Source organism: Hevea brasiliensis, chromosome 2, assembly GCF_030052815.1.
Source record: "Hevea brasiliensis isolate MT/VB/25A 57/8 chromosome 2, ASM3005281v1, whole genome shotgun sequence".
NCBI classification, from domain to species: Eukaryota; Viridiplantae; Streptophyta; class Magnoliopsida; order Malpighiales; family Euphorbiaceae; genus Hevea; species Hevea brasiliensis.
In genome coordinates, this window is record NC_079494.1 from 102,055,972 (window position 1) to 102,077,567 (window position 21,596).

At 33.2% G+C, this 21,596-nt stretch overlaps 1 long non-coding RNA gene across 2 annotated transcripts; it reads right to left on the reverse strand.

Annotated features, from left to right (window-relative positions):
- Positions 1-6,029: 6,029 nt before the first annotated feature.
- Positions 6,030-17,159, reverse strand: LOC131173912 (uncharacterized). Of its 2 annotated transcripts, none has more exons than XR_009144230.1 (4): positions 16,761-17,159; positions 7,060-7,415; positions 6,812-6,938; positions 6,030-6,379 (listed from the first exon to the last, which is right to left on the reverse strand). It is a non-coding gene; the product is annotated as an uncharacterized LOC131173912 (long non-coding RNA). The 2 variants fall into 2 exon arrangements; XR_009144229.1 differs by having other exon boundaries at positions 6,030-6,397.
- Between the last annotated feature and the right edge of the window lie 4,437 nt (positions 17,160-21,596).

Below are 21,596 nucleotides of genomic sequence, written 5' to 3' on the forward strand. Positions count from 1 at the left end.
AAAAGTTTAAGTCAATGTCAAATCTTTGCAATTCTAATGTTCTAAAGTTTGACCTGGTATTTGGTCATGATCTCTCATGTTCACGTGTAATGTTTGCACAATCCCTTATACTCTGATTAATAGTCGCTTTCAAGTTTAATGTTCAACTACGTTCAATCAATTAAGTACTTAGACAATTTGGACGCTTTCCTATCTCATCAAGAAATTGAACAAAAAAGGGATTCCAATTCATTTCAAAATAAAAATATATACAAGTCATTCAGCAGAAGGATCTCCCCTAGCCTACTCCCTAGGTACATTATCAGCTCTCTGATCCTCTCCCTCTCTCTCAGGCTCCTCATCGCTCTCCTTTTCAGCCTCTGGAATGAGCTGATTCATCCAGAAGAAGTCCTCCTTAGGATAACACTTTCTCAGCTTGGCCAGGAGGTCATTATGGGCGTTCACATATGCCCCAGCCTCTTTTGTTGTACTTTCCTCTTCCTTTGGCCCGGAGCTCCTCCTCTTTGGCTTGGAGCTCCTCCTCCTTCGCCCGAAGTTCCTCAGCGAAATGAGCGAGATCGGCAGATCGACCAGCTCGGGTGACTTCAAGTTCCTGCTCTACTTTGGCTATCTTCTCTTCCCAATATTTCACCCGATCTTCCAGTCTGGCGATGTAGTCATTGGTAGAGGAGAGTTGAGCCTGTGCAGCTGAGGCATCCTGGACCGCCTTAAGAATCTCCCTCCTTAAGACATGGGCTTTTTCTCGGATTACATATTGATTGGCGATAGCCTCCAAACCCAAGCTCATTGTTTGAGTTAAACTATTGTCAATGCTCTCCTCTGCCAATCTATTCCAATATTCTTGGAAGCAAATAGAGACGCCCATAACTTTTGCTAAGCCAAGGTTCCCTCCGGTGGAACGGTTCCTTTCTAGAGATTGGATGAGGAGTTGAGCTCCCCGGAAAAGTGTCCTAACTGTGGGGCTAGAAAGATCCCCTTCCACATTGGAAGAGATCGGAGGAGGTGGAGGAGGCAGACATTCGATCTGTTGAGGAGGAGGAACGACGACTTCTACTTCTGAGACTGGCTGCTCCTGAGGTCGAGGCGGGGAGCTCGGTACTTCTACTAACTCTCGCTAAGGAGTCTGAGTAGCTGTAACAGTGGCCTCCTTCATTGCCCGCACCTTTCGGGAGACCTCTCTCTTTCGCTTGCGGCTCTCTTTAGAAGTGTCGCACCGGCCATACCTGCATAGAAAAGAAGTCAGTGAGTTCGCTAAGATTGAAAGACTAGAGATCGGGATTGTACCAGGACTGAGGTCAGAGAGCTGAAGCTTATAGTCTTCATCAGTGATTAGCCACCTCATCCACCACTTTAGTTCGGCCATAACCGCATCTAAACATGAGAATTTGTGGGTGGATGCCTGAGTCTTTAACTCTTTTACCATGGAGTCTTCGTCCTTATTTAAAGTGATCTTCTTTGGAATTGAAGCGACCAAGTATTGCCAACTCCATGGGATACCTTCGAAGCCGTTCGGAATCTTGCTCCTCAATATAAAAAACCGGTCCTTCCAATTCTTCAATGAAGAAGGGAGATTAGTAAAAAGCGAGCAGTTCGGCTTTGCCTGAAAGAACCAAAATTCGTCATCCTTCCTTCGAGCAAGCTTATACAGCTCGGCAAAAACTTTAGCCATAAGCTCCAATCTCTTGGCTTGGCAGAGGCCCTTGAAGGCTACTAAAGTCTGCCAAGAGTTCGGATGCACTTGAGCTACCGAGACATGGTGAAACTTCAAGACGGTCTTGTAAAATTCATTCAAAGGAAAACGGAGCCCGGCCTTCAGCTGCTCCTCGTATATTGTGATGAGATTGCCTTCATCAAAGAAGTGATCGGCCCGATGGTCGCCATGGTACTTGATCAGTTCGAAGGAGTCGATCCACAGATTGTACTCCTAACTTATGGACTGGAGATCGGTTTCCCTTAGAACAGACGGCAACTCATCAACTGGTAGGTTTTCCCTCCTTGAAGAGGTTCCCCACTTAGGTTTGGTAGCCAGACCAGTAATTGGAACGATGGTCGTGCTGGTTCGATCGCCTGATCTAATCATATTGCCTTCTTCCAAGGTCCACGAAATATGGACGGAAGGCGGGCTTGCAGCTCCCTGACCCTCGGCACCGCTCATTTTTAGGAAAACAAAGAGAAATTAACCAAGAAAAGAATCAAAACCCTTACCGGAGTGTAATCGGTGCCTGAAAACTTGAGAAAATGAGAGAAAATGCTGAGATTGCTAGAGAGGTTCTGAAAATGACATAAGGAAATGACTGACTCACCTCTCCCATATTTATACCCATCTAAGCATTAAATGCTTGCAAAGTCCAAAGCGACACGTCGGTTAGTGGAACCGGCCGCTTCCTTGACATGTCGCAAGAAGGTTCCAGAAACATAATAAAAATCGAATAAATGGGATCAGTTAGCCAAGGTCATCGGATTGAGCAAACTTCCAAAACACGGATCGGCTAACGGCGATTCGTTTAGGCATCAGATCAGATACACATATCAGAGATCAGAAAATAACTAATGCAATAATAAGACAAACATTTAAACAAAAATTTCATTTCATTTCCAAAAGATCGGATTACATCATTTGAGCGATCTCAAAAGATCGGATTACATCATTGATACGATCTCTAAATATTGGATTACATCATTTGGGCGATCTCTAAAGATCAGCACTACATCCTACCTAGCTTAAGACTACTCTGAGGCCCAAAAAGTAGGCCTATGTCAAATCCATGTCTTGTGGTTGAATCAAAAGATGTGTTTCATCAGAAAGCCAGCCACAAATGTTGGATAAATGTGTAGCTTAGATGGGGTGACTATGACTCTCATGATATTAAGCGGAGTCATCACCAATGTCATTGACCAGAACCGAGCTGCAGTCCGGACGCCCGATATGGTTGGGAGCCAAATGAACTTCAAGAAGCGATCATCGACATTAAGATTGAAATTAGCAGTCCTCTCGTCAGAGATCGGTCTATCGATATAATCGATAGATCGATTCGAGATCGGCACGGCTATCGCTTTTGGCCTTGATCGGTAAATTAGTCCAGTTCCCTCACTATCATTAGGTGACGTTCTCATAGCTCTTTGATTGCCGGGGTCAAAAATTTTCAGGCGAGGGGCGAAGGAAACAGTCAGAAAAAGATTAAAAGGGCCATCATAATCAAAATTATCACCGGAAAAGTTAGAATTGGAGAAGTGGCGCATCGAAAATAAACTAAAAAAGGAAAAGTGAAGTGTGAAGGTAATTTTCTATTGCTGCATATATATAGGGCCTTGGCATTTATTGCATACAGAACCCGAAGCGGATACATCGATAACTGAAGAATTTATTACTTTGACCAATGCAAGTTAGACGAAAAGGAAATATTAGGAATGAGAGATCGGGAAATAAGAGGGGACCCGATGCAAGAGATAGAGATTGAAAAAGGGAATGGTCATGATAATACAGACGGTGACCTAAAGAGATCGGAAAGCGCAGAAGGGTTAAGTAATTTCCGGTTCGAACTTTCAACTAACTCTCTTCATCATCAGATTGGAGTTAATTAAAGCATGGCAAGCGTGATCAGATCCTCACCGTACATCTCATTTGCAAGGATGCCCACCTAGCCGCCAGACGCTAAAACAGTTAAAGCAGTCCTGTACATTTCGATCTCCACCATTAATCACAATCATAAGGATGGATCCAGATCTCTCGGATCAAAAAGCAGACGACAGGTTCGGCACTCTTTATTCCCAGCCTTTGGATCCATTTTGTAAGGCAAGACCCTGAGCCGTTGGATTAAGAAGAAAAAGGACGAATATTCTGAACAGGATCTTGGCTCTCCATTTTGATTCTCTTTAATTCGCAGACATCAGATTATGTCCTTTTGAATCTAAACCCTTTGTCTCCCCCTGGCAAGATCCTGACCCTTCATTATGCGCACCCATTCCTTATAAATACCTGCATGCAATACTGTAGAGAGAGGGGGAAAAAAGGTGGTGGTGATTATAGTAAAAAGACTCTGAAATTTGATTCAGTCTTGCTACTTGCCATTCTGAGCTTTCGTAGCGTTGAGAAACTTTAGAAACCAATTTTCTTAAGTATCTTCATCAAAGGAGCTCTGAACCCTGAAATTTTCATTTTCAGTGCCTGTTCATTACTCTGAAAAGCCATTTTCGTTCAGTTTCATCTTCACCGCCCTAACATCAGTATATTACTCTCCAAGCTCAATTTCGTACCGACCTATTCCCATTATGTCGGGCAAGTTCGAGTCCTTCTGCTGTCAACTTTCACCTCTGCAAGACTTGTGGATACCTGAGTCAACTCATTTGTCTCCTCAACTTCCTACAGATAAGCATCTAAACCGTTATTTTGTTAAATATCCTCATTTTGTTTTCCCCAGCTTTCTCTTAAAATTTCTCTTATATCCAGTCGCACTACAACTCAAGATAGATTACCTAGGTCAATAGTTATTTCCAGTGTCTTCTTGTATTTCATTCGTAAATTCCATTTATCGTCATTTAGTTTTCATTTTCATCAAGAGTAGATGTTCGAGTCCTCAGCAGCTCGTAAATACGCTGAAGAGTATAGGTAAGAATATCTTAATAAGAGTTTTTAGGACTAAATAAATAAAAAATAATAAAGAAAAATAGGTATAGCAAAAGGGCTAAATGGGATGGGAAACAGAATTATGTTAAACAAATAAGTCAAGAGGTCAAGCCATGGAACGAGCCCAGGTGATGATATAATAGATAGGGAATAAAAATAAACTCGGATCCTGAACAAGTAGCTAAAATAGATCGGACCAAAGAGTTCAGATAAAGCAACCATGCGGAAGATCGACAAGGAGTTTAGTTTTCCGTCTACTATCTAGTTATAAGGTCTTGTATGCTAGGAAAAATCGTACATGGGTCTCTTGTGTCCCCGGTACCTCATTCCCACAAAAGGGGTCAAGAAGGACCCTTTACCAAAATCTTTAGTTCCAAGTTCTTACAAAACTCCATTCTAATAAACATATTAAGAATTCGGGGGAGAGTTCTTACCCGAACTCAGTTTAATTTTTAACGCAAACACATTAGGAATTCGAAAGAGAGTCCTTACCCGAGCTCGGTTTAATTTTTAAACATAATATATTAAGAGATCGAGAGAGAGTTCTTACCCGAGCTCAGTTTAAACGCAATAAATTAAAGAGACCGGGGGAGAGTTCTTACCCGAGTTCTCAATTAATATTCTCAACACTAAGAGACCGGGGGAGAGTTCTTACCCGAGTTCTCAATTAAGATTCTTAACACTAAGAGATCAGGGGAGAGTTCTTACCTGAATCCTGGTTCTAAAATTTTAATAAAATATGCGGAGATCGGAGGAGAGCACTTATCCGAAATCTCCCACATAAATTTTAAACAGAATACACTACGAGATCGGGGGAGAGTTCTTACCCGAATTCTCAGCTAAAATCTTAATAAAATACGTGGAGATCGGAGGAGAGTTCTTATTCAAAATCTCTCGATTAAATTAATACATCAAGAGATAGGGAGAGAGTTCTTACCTGACTTCTCTTAGCATTAATCCAAACTAAAAAAAATCACAACCTCAATATCCGAATTAACCCCAACAAAGACCCATTACATAACACCTATTCACTGAAGGGCTATCTCATGAACTCGTGTTATTGGGCAACCCAAAATAAGTGAAATATCAAATATTCCTTTTATTGGCATAAAGGATTAATATCATCACTATTCCAAACCCCTAATTATCTATTTTAATTTATGAAGAGCATGACATTAAATCTGCTTACCCTCGTTAAGGGACGAGGTGGGGTACCTAACACCTTCCCTACCCGTACCTGGACCCCGAAACTATAATCTCTATTTTCAAAGTAGTTTTCTTATTTTTACAAATGATTTTCTTTAATTTCCCTCAAAATTAAAATGGCGACTCCTCACTTTTTTCACTTCGGTGAGAACTCATCCAGGTGACCGCAAAAATCCTTGTGACACTAAGCTAGGCTTCCTGAAAAGATATAATAATTTTAGTGATGTTTATAATAATGTTTGATTAATCACTACTAATATATAGATAAACACTAACAAAACTAGTAAATATGAAATCATTATCGTTCTATCTGTGTGAGTAGCATGTGAAACTGAACCCCTGTGTGTCTAGAAATGCCTACCCCAACTCTCACTATCTCACTACAGCGGTTAGCAGTGAACTGAAGGCTCTTGGCTTTGAACTCTGGGCTACTTCCTGACTCCTTCCATTTTTGCATTGTCCTATCAGCACGATGACCTTGGATTTTCCTTTCCTGACATTGCACATTAGTGCCTTGTAGCGCTCTGCAGCCTTGCGCCTCCAAGCTTCCTTTATGAGAAGAGTCAACTATTGCCAGTTAAAGTATTTATGTCATAAAATAAATAAAAATTAACATAGTTGTATTAGTATGATAATATTTTTAAAAAAATTTGACAGCATTTCCTCTTAATTTTAGACAATCCAGCCTAGTTAATATGCATTAATTACACCTGTTAAAAATACTTCATATATTCTCAACAACAAATAACATCCACCCTAACTATAGCAACTCACAATAATATATATTTTCAACATCCTCAACACATAAGCTGTGCATATAACTATTAAGCATTAATATACTTCAATTGTATTCTTTTACATTAATTTGCAAATTCTCATAATTTAAACAATATTTGTTCGCAACATTCTTTTTTAAGGTTTTATAAACTATGCAAATCAGTTATCTGATAGCTAATTATATTTAAATATTTATTTTATTACCTGAAATTCATCCCAGTAAAACTCATTTGTCTCAGAAGTGACAATCTTCCAACAGTGCCCCTCTGGGTCCATCCTCTCCTTGAAAATATTCTTCATATTCTTTGCACATTCCTCAGATGAAGGTAACCTGTACACATGAAAGACAGCAAGCATATTGATTTTATGCAAATGTAGAAACATAGTACTTCAATTGCCAATGACAAGTAATACCAAATCATATATAAAGTTAATTAATTTTTAATACTTACGTGCCATTAATGAGCTTTATTCATTTCTTCCTTCCAAAGGTAGTGAGTGATAGGCCATCCATCGATGATATCGGTACTACCCCAACTGAATGACCTCCATGACTAGAGGTAGATCCAATTGCAGGCTCAAAAGACGGAGTAGTGGGTGATGGTGGTGGAGGTAGAGGTGTAGCTTGATTCTGTGTTAAAGCAGTAGACCCCTTTAGATTTGGCATTGACCTCCCAGTGGATGGTGAAGGAACCTGAGGCTGACCCTGTGCAGACTGGTCTAGCTGATCATTGGGCTCATCCTGTAGAAGTAACTACCTTACCTATGAATGGCTCAATAAACCTCCCCTACGATCGTTGCCTCGCATCTTGCATAAACAATTGTATTAATTAGTTAGCTTCGTTTAACTTATTATACATAATACAAATGAAGTTTTTAAATGGTTAGAATTTATACTTCGGGTTTAGGAATATAAATTCATTGAGAGAAATACCTAAATCTAATTTGTATTACTATCATATTCATCATCATCTTCCTCATCGCTTTCTGAGTCCAATTCAAGCTCCTCTTCATCCTTAACATCCTCTTCATCAATTTCAACTAGTGCACCACTTAGATCATTCAAATATTATTGTTGATCATCATCATCATCAATTTGTGTCAAAGGGAATTCCATTTCATCTTCTTGAAATGGTTCTTCCCATGCAGGGGGGTTATCACATTCACTTGATCAGGAAGATCAATAATAGATCTCGCTTTGATTTTGAACACGGCCCACCAATCATCCTTGTCATGCTTTAAGCTTGGATATATGGAATAATTGACTTGACCAGCCTGGATAGCGAGAACAAATGGTTCATACCTATTGAATGATCGTTTATGATTAATATCCACAAGTTTATATTTTGGATGAATCTTTGTTCCCACATTTGGTGTTGGATCAAACCAATCACATTTAAACAATACAATTCTTTTAATTGGTAATCTAAGGTACTCCAATCGTAGCACTTCAATTAATTGTCCATAGTAGTCACTTTTATTAGTACTGTAATTAGTCCCCTTGATGCATACCCCACTGTTCATCGTTGCCCTATGTGAACCATGACTTTTAGTGTGAAATTTATAACCATTAACTACATAACCATTGTAGGATATAATACTTCTTAATGGACCCTTTGATAAATCCTTTAAGAACTGGCTTGATATATTTTTGGAGGGATTGTGAACATATTTATTGAACCACTTATCAAATTCATGCTCTAGTTTCTCATCAACTTGTTTATCATTGATATTTGGATTGGCCGTGTGTAACTCATTAACAAAAATGCTGCATGCAATGAAATCACTTAATTGCATATTTGGAATCAATAATGGCAATGCAACAATTATAATAACTGCATATTAGAAAAACTTACTCAATGTATGATTTTACTTCCATACAATTCAACAAGATGTATATTTGCACTGTTTGAAATTCTTTTTCTGTGAGATATTTAACCTTTCCTTTTCCTAGTGGCCTATCGAAATGAGAGAAAATTGATAAATTCCCTGGATGTTCATCCATATGTTTGATTGCATCATTATTGTGTGAAACCTTTGGATGCCTTTGTGTTGACATGCGGTTCGAAATAATGAGCGCAGAATGACGATGCTTCTTTAACTAAGTATGCATTGCATATGGAACCTTGCACTTTGGCTTTATTTTTCACATTATTTTTTAACTTCCTAAGGTACCTGTACCACTTACTATTTAGTCACAACAAGGTTTTTAATTCTCTATATAATGACAGTATACAACAATATATTAAACCAGTTACCTCTCAAATGGATACATCCACCAATATTGCACTGGACTAGCAATCCATGCTTCATAAGCCAAATGCACTGGGAAATGTTCCATGGAGTCAAAGAAACTTGGAGGGAATATATGCTCTAGTTTACATAATATTATCGGAATCTCTTCATTGAGCTATAACATGTTTTCTTCTCTGAGTGTTGTTGAAGTTAACTCTTTAAAGAAATTGCTCAATTCAGTCAATGCTTGCCACACATTTTAGGGAAGCAATTCCTTGAATGCTATTGGGAGTAATCTCTGCATAAAGATATGACAGTTATGGCTTTTCATCCCAAACAACTTCAATTTTCGCATGTTTATACACCTACCCATGTTTGACACATAATCATCTGGGAATCTAAGATTTTTAAGCCATTCACATAACACTGCTTTTGATTGTTTATCTAATGTGTAACATGCTTTAGGATACTTTCCTATTGCCATATTCCTCTCCAACTCAGGTCAGTGACAGAACTCTTTCAAATCTTCTCTTAATTTTGCATTATCCTTTGTCTTCCCTTCAACATTCATTACAGTGTTAAAAATATTTTCAAATACATTTTTCTCTATGTGCATGACATCTAAGTTGTGGCAAAGCATGTTAGAACTCCAATATGGAAAATCTCAAAAAATGCTCCATTTCTTCCAACCCCTATTTTTTGTTTTGCGACTGTTATTCTCATCTGCACCCATATCTGTGACACACATTAATCCTAGATGTTCTATTTGTTCAAAATCTCCTCACCAGATAGAATTGGAGGAGCACTTTTTGTAACTATCTTGTTCTTTCTAAAAGCAATTTTGTTCTATCTGAAAGGATGGTCAGTTGGTAAGAATTTATGGTGATTGTCAAAACCATGATTTTTTACCCCTTTTTGTCCATGTGAATGCATCTGAATCTTCCCTGCAATATGGATAAGCAGGCTTGTCGGTTGTGCTCCAACCAATCAACATTGAATAGACACGAAAATCACTTATTATCCATAATAACTCAACCCTCATATTAAAATTATTCTTCTTAGATACATCGTATGTCTCAACTCCAACTTCCCACAACTATTTCAACTCTATAATAAGGGGTTGCAAGTACACATCCAATTTGTCCTTTGGGTTTCTCGGACACCACTGTTTCAACTCTCACAACCCCACCACATCTCTTAATTAGCAGCTTGTAACATGTCATACAATTTTTGAGCTGATGGATTCAGAGGTTCCTCCATTACATCCTGAAAGAAACCAGGACCTGCTACATCCATTACCATTTACTTGTATGTATTGCTTGTGCTACTATCAACCTCTTGAATTGGCTCTTCTATCGTAACATTTATGCTTTGACCATCAATATTACTTGTGCGGGGTTCCCCATGTAGAATCAATTTATAATAATATGGCACGAATCCATGCTTCATCAAATGTAACCTAATTGTATTCTCGTCAGCATAGTTACGATTTTGACACTTTTGATGATTACATGGACACTTCAATTTATTCCCATCCATCCACTCTAGATGTTGCTTAGCAAATGTTATGAATTGTTCAATACCTTCTACGAATTCTAAGGCAGTAGGCCATCTTTTAACCTAGCATACATCCATCTCCGATTTGATCCCATTTTGCTAATAACTGTGTAATAATTAAGTGAATGTGAGGTTTGTTCATATCTCCAATCATGCGTTGATAGGTAAGGCCCTAACCCAATCAAAATTATATATATATATATATATATATATATATATATATATATATATATATATATATATATATATATATATAATTTGTAACACCCCTACATACATAGTCCTGTGCAAATCACTGTTTCAGTGACCGGTGTCGGTCCGGATAATTAAGAGGATTAGAACCATATTTAAGGCACCTAGAAAAACCCTGATTGAAAATTAATAGTAATTACCAGAAGGTGAAGTATAAATAATAAAAATAGAACATAAAAGGTTAAATGAGCCATGGGTCACAGCGATGAGTGATTGTACTGAGAAGTGACTGCGAGGTCAATTGTAACCCTAATTTTATAAGGGACATTGTGACACCGCAGTCCTAAGAATTATTGCGAAGCTAGTGGAAAAGAGAAAATCATAGAAAAGAGCTGAGAAGTAGGTCAAATAATTAGATCAAGGTTTCGGAAGAAATACTGAATTATTAGTAAACCGGATCAGACAGGTGATGGGCAAATTAGTCAATTTACCCCTAGAAGTGACTTATGGCCTAACTGTTCAATAAAATGTGAAAAATTAAAATTTTGAAGTATAGAATTAAATTAAAGAATTATGGAAAAAAAACAAAGGAAAAAGAAAAGAAAATGAAATAAGATTTATGACATCACCCAAATGACATGAGCATGAGGTCATAAATAATTATCAATTTAATTACTTATTTGACTAAGTCAAATAAAGAGATAAATACACAAAATTTTAAAAATCAAATTGGTTTTATTCTTGCCCAATTTGCTGTGAGCCTCTCTCCTCTCTCCCTTCTCTCACAAACCACTATTAAAGCTCATTTGGAGTTTGATTAAACACCAAACTCAACCCTAATTTCCTTAACTCCCTTTATTAAACCTTGTAACTAGACCTTGGTAAGAAGCTTTAGACAAGAAAGAAAGGGAGAAATTGAAAGAATTGAAGAATTGAAATTCAAGAAAGAGGTTAGTAGTAAATTTCAAATTCTCTCTTTAAATTCATGCATATCTACTTGAATTAACTTAGAATTGAAGAAAAAGAAATAAAACTAACATGTTAAGGGCCAAGAGTAAATTTCGCTAGCATGCCATTCACTAAGATTTTATAGAATTTGTTGGATTTAGAAGTGGAAATGAGCTTGAATAAGTGTGTAGAGAATGTTTATACACTTTAATTGCATGAATTACATCATTTGAGAAATTAGGGTTTTTGCATTAGGGAAATTGGGGGAAAATTAAGGGTTTTTGCAATTGAGGCAAATTGACCTAATTGAGACTCAAAATAATCAATTGGGGCCAATTAGGGTGTGTTGGAATGGTGAGAAGTGAAATTAAAAACTGTTTGGTAAGAGTCAATTTTGGACAGCCAGACCTTGGTCCACTTCAAGGACCAAAAATGTAATTTTGCTACTCCAATTGGTGTAAGGCCAATTGGAGATGAAATTAGACATATAATGCCACAATTTTCATGTTGAAACTCTGCCCTAAAAATGACTTAAAGTTAGTGAAAAATTAGGTCAAATCCGGATTAGGCACACTGCCTCTGTACAAAACTGATCATATGAACAGTACTTATTCTAATTGTCATAACTTGGTCTAGGAATGTCTAAATGACCTCAATTTTATACCATTAGAAAGCTATGACATAGTACTACAACTTTCATAAAGAACATAATTTCAAATTTTACTCATAACTAAGTCAAATTGTCAACCAAAATTGGTTGCTCAAAACTGTCAGAACCAAAATGGTATCCAGAATTCTGGGTTTGGACTAATCCGGCCAGCCTTAGAAAAATAGGCATAACTTGAGCTACAAAACTCCAAATAGAGTGATTCAAAAAGAAAATTAAAGCTAAGACATTAAGGAACAACTTTGATGAAGAAAGTGTAACCAAATTTTCACTGTAAATATGGTCAATAGAACAGTAAACTTGGGTACTCAAAACTGAAATTTTGGAATTTCACTTAAGGAACTTTGAAATTCAATTGGCAACCAATGTCAACAAAATTAAGACACAAAATATGGTATTATAGGGTATTTGGAAATGGTATATCTAGTAAGTATGGAAAAGTCAATATTTTGACTAATTGGTCAAATAAATAGTAACCATAACATACCACATACAGGAATTCAATTCTTAGGGGAAAACTTACAAAGTAAATTTAGTATGCAAAAATAAATTAGTGGAATTAATTATTATAAATAGTTTGGATCGGATACTGAAACACTTTAAAACTTCGTGTTTCAGTTGAAAAGGGATCTTCGAAAGAAGAAAGGAAATTCGATTAAAACAAGTCAACGAAAAAGGTTTGTGCACAACTAACTCTTTTTATTATTTTTCACTTTCAAATTGATTTGAATAAGTTTATTGTATGATTTATGATTTTTTTTTTTGTTGAGAACTTTAACTTGTTCAACGAAATTGTATAAATTAAATATAAATTTTCTTATACATTTAAGAATTTATTGCATAGTTTTGAGAATTGTAAATTTTGAGTTTTATGTGTTGCCAACCTTGAGTATGAATTTATAATGATTAAATATGTTAATGGTTTGTAAACACTTTTGTGAATAGAAATTATTTTGAATATGATTTGAAACCGCAGTTAATATGGCAATATGCTTTGTGTTCTCATTGGCTTGTCTAGTGAGATATCTCCTCCACTAGATGAGGTGAGTTCCTTCCTCTCTGGCTTGCCAGTTGGGGAAGAGTTTGAATAAGTACTCATAGATACTAGCTAGTCTTTGTTCCTCCCTTTTAGCCTCGGTTATTGGGAGAGTTTGCCTTGTCGTGGTGTACAACACGGTATCGATCGTGAAATTTTGTGTCATGAGTCCAACTGTGTGAATTGTTGGCAACGCCCTTTAAATTATGCAAAATTTGATAAATTATGGTCGAAATAAATAATTTGTCAGTGATTAAAAAATATTGTATTGTTTCATGATTTAAAAGAAATGTAGATAAATAGTTACTATTTGATCAAAATGTTATTCAAATGAATAATTTGCATGATTGAAAATATTGATTTTTGTATGTCATGAATTTTGAAGAATTTAAAAACTTTAAATTTTTATCTGTTATAAGTTGTCAAAGCATAACTTGTATTAAGTTTTAAATTATTAATCTGTGCACCACTGAGTTCATCACTCAGCGATAGCTTTGTATGCTGTCGCAGGTGAAAGAAAATATAGAGCAGCTGAGTGAGATTACTTGAAGACAGTGGAACTATCTTTGGGTATATCATAAGTATACCCTTGTATATTAGATTTTGATGTAATCATATAATTATATGTATGTAATTTGATTCGAGCAGTTGCATCAACTCTTTTGTAGTATTATTTTTGGAATATAATCAAATACAAATTATTGTAATGTTATCTTGAGATTTTATGTACTTACAAAGTTTTGTACTATTAAATTTTTAATACTTTCATGAATGTAAATATTAATTTTATTACCTTAATGACATGTTTCAATGTTTGATTTAATTCAAACAGTGTATTGAGTTGCTTGTGCTGATTTGTAAAATGAAATTGAATAATTGAGTTAGGATTTAAATGTATATTGAAAGTGTTTTTCATAATAACTGTTTTCCCAAATTATAGACGACACTCTGCCGAATTTTCCGTAAAATTTACGAAGAGTTTAAATTAAAGAAAATAAAAAAAATTTTTTTGATCCATGACTTATTTTCAATTAGAGGTTTTTAATACCTACTCAAAATTTCTCACCACTTTAAAAAGGAATAGAAATTGGTTTAAAATCCCTTATAGTATATTTAATGGGTTACCAATAGGCGAAGTTCAGTAATTCATTAGGTTTACTATGGGATCATGTTATGCCTTACCGAGGAGTAATGTGTGACATTATTTTTATCCAATCCTCTAGGCAACAAGATACAAAAAAGAGATGAGCTTAGCAAGATTATTTGAAACCCAATTATACCGCAAACAATCCTTAAAACACAATTTGACTATATAATCAGCCGCTTTGTTAGTAGCCCTTTTAATCCAAACAAAAGAGATTGAATTAAACCTTAGCATAAGAGAATGAATAACAGTAATAGGTGCTCGAATTTCTCAATCGACACTAGCTTGGGGACTATTGATAGTATAAATAAGAGTAAAGCAGTCAGATTCAATTACAATATGAAGAGAACCCATGGACCAAGCTAATAAATAAATTTAGTACATGTTAATAATAATTCAATCATGAAATTTATACATAAATTAAATTAAACATCACTCTTCTATCAACATAATAAAAAATTATGAATAATGTTGTTTTTCAACTAAAAAAAATATATTAATAACAATATTGTTATTATTATATAGCTTAAAATATTAAAAAAAAAACTAATTTAATATATTTTCAAAGTCTTTATATGAAAGAAAAAAATGTCTTACTATTTATTAAAAAAATAAGAAAGAAAGAAGTTAGAAAAAAATACAATGGTTTATAAAAAAATAAAAAGAAAATTACCAATGAGTAGATCATGCTCGGGAACAAGACGGCCACTCATATTACGTGAAAGGTTAATTTTTTTTTTTTATTATTATTCAATGGAAGCTCTATAAATTAAAGAATAATTATGTTTGCATTAAGGTTTTCTCCAAATCAATTATTTAAAATAAATTATATTCCAATTTTATTCAAGTTTTATAGATTTCATTCAAGAAATTGAAAGGTATCTTTATTTAACTTTGTATTAATATATATGATACAAACTTAAACACATTGTTAGGGACAAAGATCTCTTGATCAAATGATATTATATAGGCATTTGGGATATTAAATTAAAATTCATATTTGAATCTCACTTATAAATTAAAAACTTTTAAGGTAAATAGTTTCAATATATTTATAATTAATTTTTCTATACAAGAAAAGATTCTAACCATAATAAACTTCAAGAAAAATGGTGTATTAAAAATATTATAATATATTTTAATTTTAGATTAATATCAACATTATGATAAAATATCTCAATATAATTCAAATTTAAAATTAAAATTTTGATTAATAAATTAAATAAATATAAAAAAATCAAGCTTTACATGTCAATTTATATATTAAATAAGGAAGAAAAAATGGGAAAAAGAAAAAAAAATAATAATCACATCCACTTATTAGTGATTGGACAAGCAACCTTAATTGATGTTCAATATTATTTTTCCACACCAATTATTTTGCTAATTTTCTCTTAGTCTAAAATGGATGAACGTGGCCATACTAAAATCACCATTAATTTTTTTTATTATCTTTACTCCCAATTTTTTAAGCTAAATTTTGGATAATTTAGAATTTTTATTATTTTTTTAGATTTATTTTTAATGAAACATGTTAATATGAAGAAAATATATTATTTAATAAATAGCAAAATGGGGTTTTATTAAGATATTTTTAGGTTTCTGATTATGATATAAGGTTAATGCAACTGTTTTCCTTCGACAAAGAGAGACTTAAACAACTTACATACCCATTAAGAACAACCAGTTCAGACTTCAAACTCATTATACATCAATTACTTAAAAAGTGGGACAAACCCAAAATCAATTTTGCACACCTAAAAAAGAAAGAAAGAAATAAATAAACAAAAAGACAGCATATCAATGGAATACAATTATATACACCAAAAATATTACAGCTTGAAACTAAAAATCACCAATATACGAGCTTCTACACACCACAATTTCAAAATCATAACTATCCCAAAACCAACAAGAACTAATAAAAAATTATTAAAAAAAAAAAAAAAAACTAAAGAGAGATTGATGAATGAAGAAAAGAAGAGAATAGCTATGGTTCATTTGAAGAAGAAGGGGTTATTACTAAATTGATTTACTTGATTTACTTCTTTTTCTCGCAAATTGGTCATCCCCAAAATGTAAAGTTATGAAATCAAACCTAATTACATGTAAAGAAACAAGTATTGGTTCAAATTCATAAGCCAATCAACCAAAAATTGCCTACTTGTCACAATATTAATATCTAGAAGTACTGATAAAAGCCTACGTCGAAGAGTTAATTGCTCAAAACTCAGAATCATTTTCCTTTTCAACAGTAGCAACACAATAGATAAGGTGAGACAACAACATATAGTCAAGCAACCAGCAAGATATCCAATTGATAAAATGCAACTCAAAAGAAAAGATAATAGAAGTATAGAACAGAACTAATTACCTTGGGGAGGTGTGTGCGGATTTTGGCTACTTTGTGAAGGAATGAGGAAACGAGAGAACCACAGTCGAGTGAGACTCTTGAATCTTGAATTTGACAGGTAGAGCCACACCCACAAACGCAATCACATAGCAAGACTCGACGTGACAGTGTGGATTCGACAGAGGAGGGAGATAAGGTGGAGCAGGAGAAGTGAAAGTCAACTGTTCATAGTCGAGACTCAAAAATCGACGGTGTTGGTGGAGAAGTAAGCCAAGAATGAGAACTGAAATGAGATTACACTGTCTGAGATAGACAACAAGGCAAGCAGTGGAGAAGAAAAGGAAAGAAAATAAAATTTTAGGGCTTCAAATCAACGACAAGTAGGGTGCATGTCAAAACGACAAAGTGGAAATGCTGTGAATTAATATTTGACTCATAAATTACTTAATAACCTTTTAAGCACAACATTAGATCAAAACATGGATAAGTATGGAAAATTCATCCTCTTGCTGTGTGTATACTCAAGATATGGTTTTAGTTACAAACATTTGAAAATTAATTAAATATATTTAAATTAATTATAAAACTTATTAAGATAAATAAAATTAATTTAATTAAATAAATAGAGTATCTGTAATCCTTTTAGTGTCTTCTCACAGTGCTCTGGTTTTAATAATTTTGATAAAATATTTAGCTTTTTTATGATTGCAATTAATTTTAGTAATAAAATAATAATCACATCTACAAAATTTTAATTGTAATAAAAAAAATATTGTATATCATTTTTTAATTTTGTTATACTGGAATCTCCATTAGTTAGAAAGGCACGATAGTTAAAAAAAAATGTATGAAAGAGATTTTTTTTTTTTTTATAAAGAGAATAAAATGGCTTTTAAAATTAGTCGTTGACTGTTGAAATGTTAACAATTAGCGTATAGATATTTGGTAAAAAAATAATTGATAGTGAAATCCTAAAAGTTGATTTTTATTTTTGTAACTAAAAATTATAAAAGCTACCTTTTGGACTCAAAAGTAAAATATTTATGATTTTTTTTTTAATTTTTTAGTAATAATAATTTATTTTATATTTTTAACATACATATAATTAGTAATAATATAAGGAAAAGGCATTCTCCATTACTGTAATTTTGAAGGCAAATAAAAAGAGAGGAGAGAGGAAAGAGATTTTGGAATTGAGAGGAAGAGAGCAAAAGTGGCTGTGAGAATAAAAAGAGGGGGCATTTTAATTTTCTTAAAAAACAATGGCAATTAGAAACCAACCAAAATTGGTTTCTAATTTGAAGTGGAATAATTTTGAAATCGAAAACAATCGGTTTCTAAATATAACTAGAAATACATTAATTTGTAAAGCTGAAATAAATCAGTTCTAAATATAACTAGATATACATTAATTTTTGAAACCGCAATAAATCAGTTTCTAAATATAACTAGAAATACATTAATTTGTAAAGCTGAAATAAATCAGTTCTAAATATAACTAGATATACATTAATTTTTGAAACCGCAATAAATCGGTTTCTAATTTCCCTTTAAAATTTAATAGATAATAGATTAATTTTGAAACCAAAATCATTCGATTTCAAAATATAACTAAAAAAATTAGAAACCAATCAAAATCAATTTTTAATTTGACCTTATAATTCATAAAATAGATAATCAGATTAAGGTTGAAACTGAAAGTAATCGGTTTTTAAATATAGCTAGATAACACTTTAATTTTTAAAATCAAAAGTAATCGATTTCTAAATATAACCAAAGGAATTAGAAACCAGCATAAATCGGTTCCTAATTTAACTTTAAAATTTAATAAATAAAATTGTTAATAGATTTATTTTGAAATTGATAGAAATCGATTTCTAAATATAACAAAGGGAAATAGAAATCGACATAATTCAGTTTCTAAATTGACTTTAAAATTTATGGCATAAAATATACAATAGATAAATTTTGAAACCGAAAGCTATCGGTTTCTAAGTGTACATATAGAAATTAGAAATCAATTTCTATTGTGACTCTTAAATTTAATAAATAAAATAGAAATTATATTAATTTTGAAACCGATATATATCGGTTTCTAAATATAAATAGAAAGCATCTTTATTTTGAAACCGAAAGCAATCGGTTTCTAAATTAAACTAAAAAGAATTAGAAACCAATTGTTTCTAATATGACTTAAATATAATGGAACTAGTTTTGAGTCTTTAAATTAGAACGAAACATAATTCAATTTCAGAAGTTGGTTTTTAATCGGTTTCTAAAGCGATGCTAAATTTACTACTAAATTTTGGCTCGTAATTTAGAAACCAATGAGTTTCCATTTTAAATTTCAATTTCAAAGCCGTTGCTAATCGATTTCTGATATATTTAACCTGTTCTACTCAATTGCCATTTCAAAAGCCATTTCAAATTACAAACTGATAGAAGTCCATTTCTAAATTTGGTTTCTGTTCTGCTATTTTCTTGTAGTGATGATTTAATTATAAAAAAAGAAAAAATTACATATATTTGACAGAATTAAAAGGAAAAAAAAATAAAAAATGTAAATTATTAATTAGAGAAATTATTGTCCATTTATATCTTAATTATAAAGAGACCATAAAAATAAATGTATTTGTAAATGAAATGGAATAAACAAAATTGGGCTTATTTTAGTTATGTGATAATTAAGATGTCTAAAGCATCTTCAAATAGAAGAATCGAAGTCCTCATACTTCTCTTACCTTTACAAGAATCCCTAATTAGGGATGGTAACGGGTCAAGTTTTTGCAGGTATTTAATCCGACCAAATCCTAATAAGATGAGTTTGGGTAATATACAATCAGATTTGAGATGGGTTCGGGTTTAAAATTTAATACCTGTGACGGATTCGGGTCAAGTTCGAATTTTACATGTTGGGTATCCGTTACTCAAACCCGTTTATATAAGTATTTAATTAAATATAAAATATATATTTTTTATAATAATATTTATAAATTTTTATATATTTTATTTTATGTAAAATAAAATTGAAATATTTTATGAAATTATTAAATTTTTAAAATATAAATTATTGATAAAAATTACTTTTCATACATATTATTAATTAAAACATATAAAATAAAAGGGTTTGGTTATTTACCGGGTAATAATAATCAGATTTTGAACAGATTCAAGTAATTAAGAATAAATTTTAATCGTGTTTAGGATAGATTCAGGTTTTGGGAATATTAATCGTGTTTAGATTCGGGTATGGTGATTTTCACGAGTACCCTACTAATTGCGATTCCTATCCCTAACGTACCTTAAATCTCATTTGTGCTTGTCATGTATTAACTTGTGAAGTCATTATTTGTCATCTCAACTGCATTTTATTGCTATATATGTGCGGCTCTAGTCTAATCATTGACGTATACCTGTGCTTTTTGTGATTCTGAGTTCAAACTAAATTAAGGGCTAATTTTTACCAATCGTCCCATAACTTTTGAAGTTATTACACTTCCATTTTGCATCTTTTGTTTGTTACCATAAATTTTCTTAACTTTAAAATTTGTTACACTTTAGTCTCCCAACTTTTGAAATTGCTACACTTTTGTTCTCTATCTTCAGTTTGTTACTAATAAATCCCTCAACTTTGGAATTTGTTTCACTAAAATCCCTTAACTTTGAAATTTGTTACACTTCAGTTCCTCAAAATTTTGAATTGGGTATTGTCTACAACAAATGCAAAATGCAATAGGAAAGCATCTTGGAGGACTAGCAAATAAATAAATAATCGACTAGAAAGGAACCCTAAAAAATTGTTTTTGGGATTTTTCTTTTTGGTTTCAAAAGAGAGGGAATAGATAGTGTTTTACTTTCTATTTTCATCAAGATAAAGGATAGAAATGGAAAGTGATAAGATAGAGCATGAGAGAGAGAGAGAGAGAGAGAGAGAGAGAGAGAGAGAGAGAGAAGGCAATATGAATTTCATATGTGATATTTTTTTTAATTTTTTTTTATTTTATACTATGGCATTGTCACGTATAAGATTGGCCAGAGATATGAGGGGTTTCTAGCATGAGAGATTGAAGTGTAACAAATTCTAAAGTTGATAGATTTTATGGCAACAAACTAAAGATAGAGGACGGAAGTGTAACGATTCAAAAGTTGAGAGATTGAAGATAACAAATTTTGAGGCTGAGGGATTTATGTTAACAAATTAAAGATAGAGGATGGGAGAGTAACAACTTCAAAAATTGAGAAATGACTATAAAAATTAGCGTAAATTGAGTATCATCTAAGGTTTTTTTTTTTTTTTTATCCTATTAAGACCTTGTTCAACAGTGGCTATTGATAAGTGGTTATATTTAAATCTAGTGATAACTAAGGATTAGGAGTGTGTCTGAAATAGTTGACACGTGGCTAGAAGGCGCCGGATTAATATGGATGCTATAACATTCTTTGGGGAAATACGACTACTTTATTATTGTAACGTGTTACAACGATTGCTTCTTGGGAAGAAGGCATAGGGAGAAGACTCTATTGAGGGCCATAGTGTAGGTTAGGAACATTTGCCCTTCCCAATTAGATAGGATCTTTACTTATAGAACAAGCAAGCCAATGTTTATCACGGGCTATCTTAATCCCTGAAATCTATCTTGAGTGATCCAATCAAAATATTTTAGTGCAATAATGAACCAATAGCAATGAGTAGTAGTAAGTCAGATTGGGATAACAAGTAGCTCATCTGACTTGTTTCCTTGAGATGAGCGGTTTACCGACCTACTTATTGGGATTACTCCGACTTCAACTTATTGTAAGGAGACATAAGCCTTTGCCCGAAAAATGCAGTTCTTCTAAACCATACTCTTTCAAGCT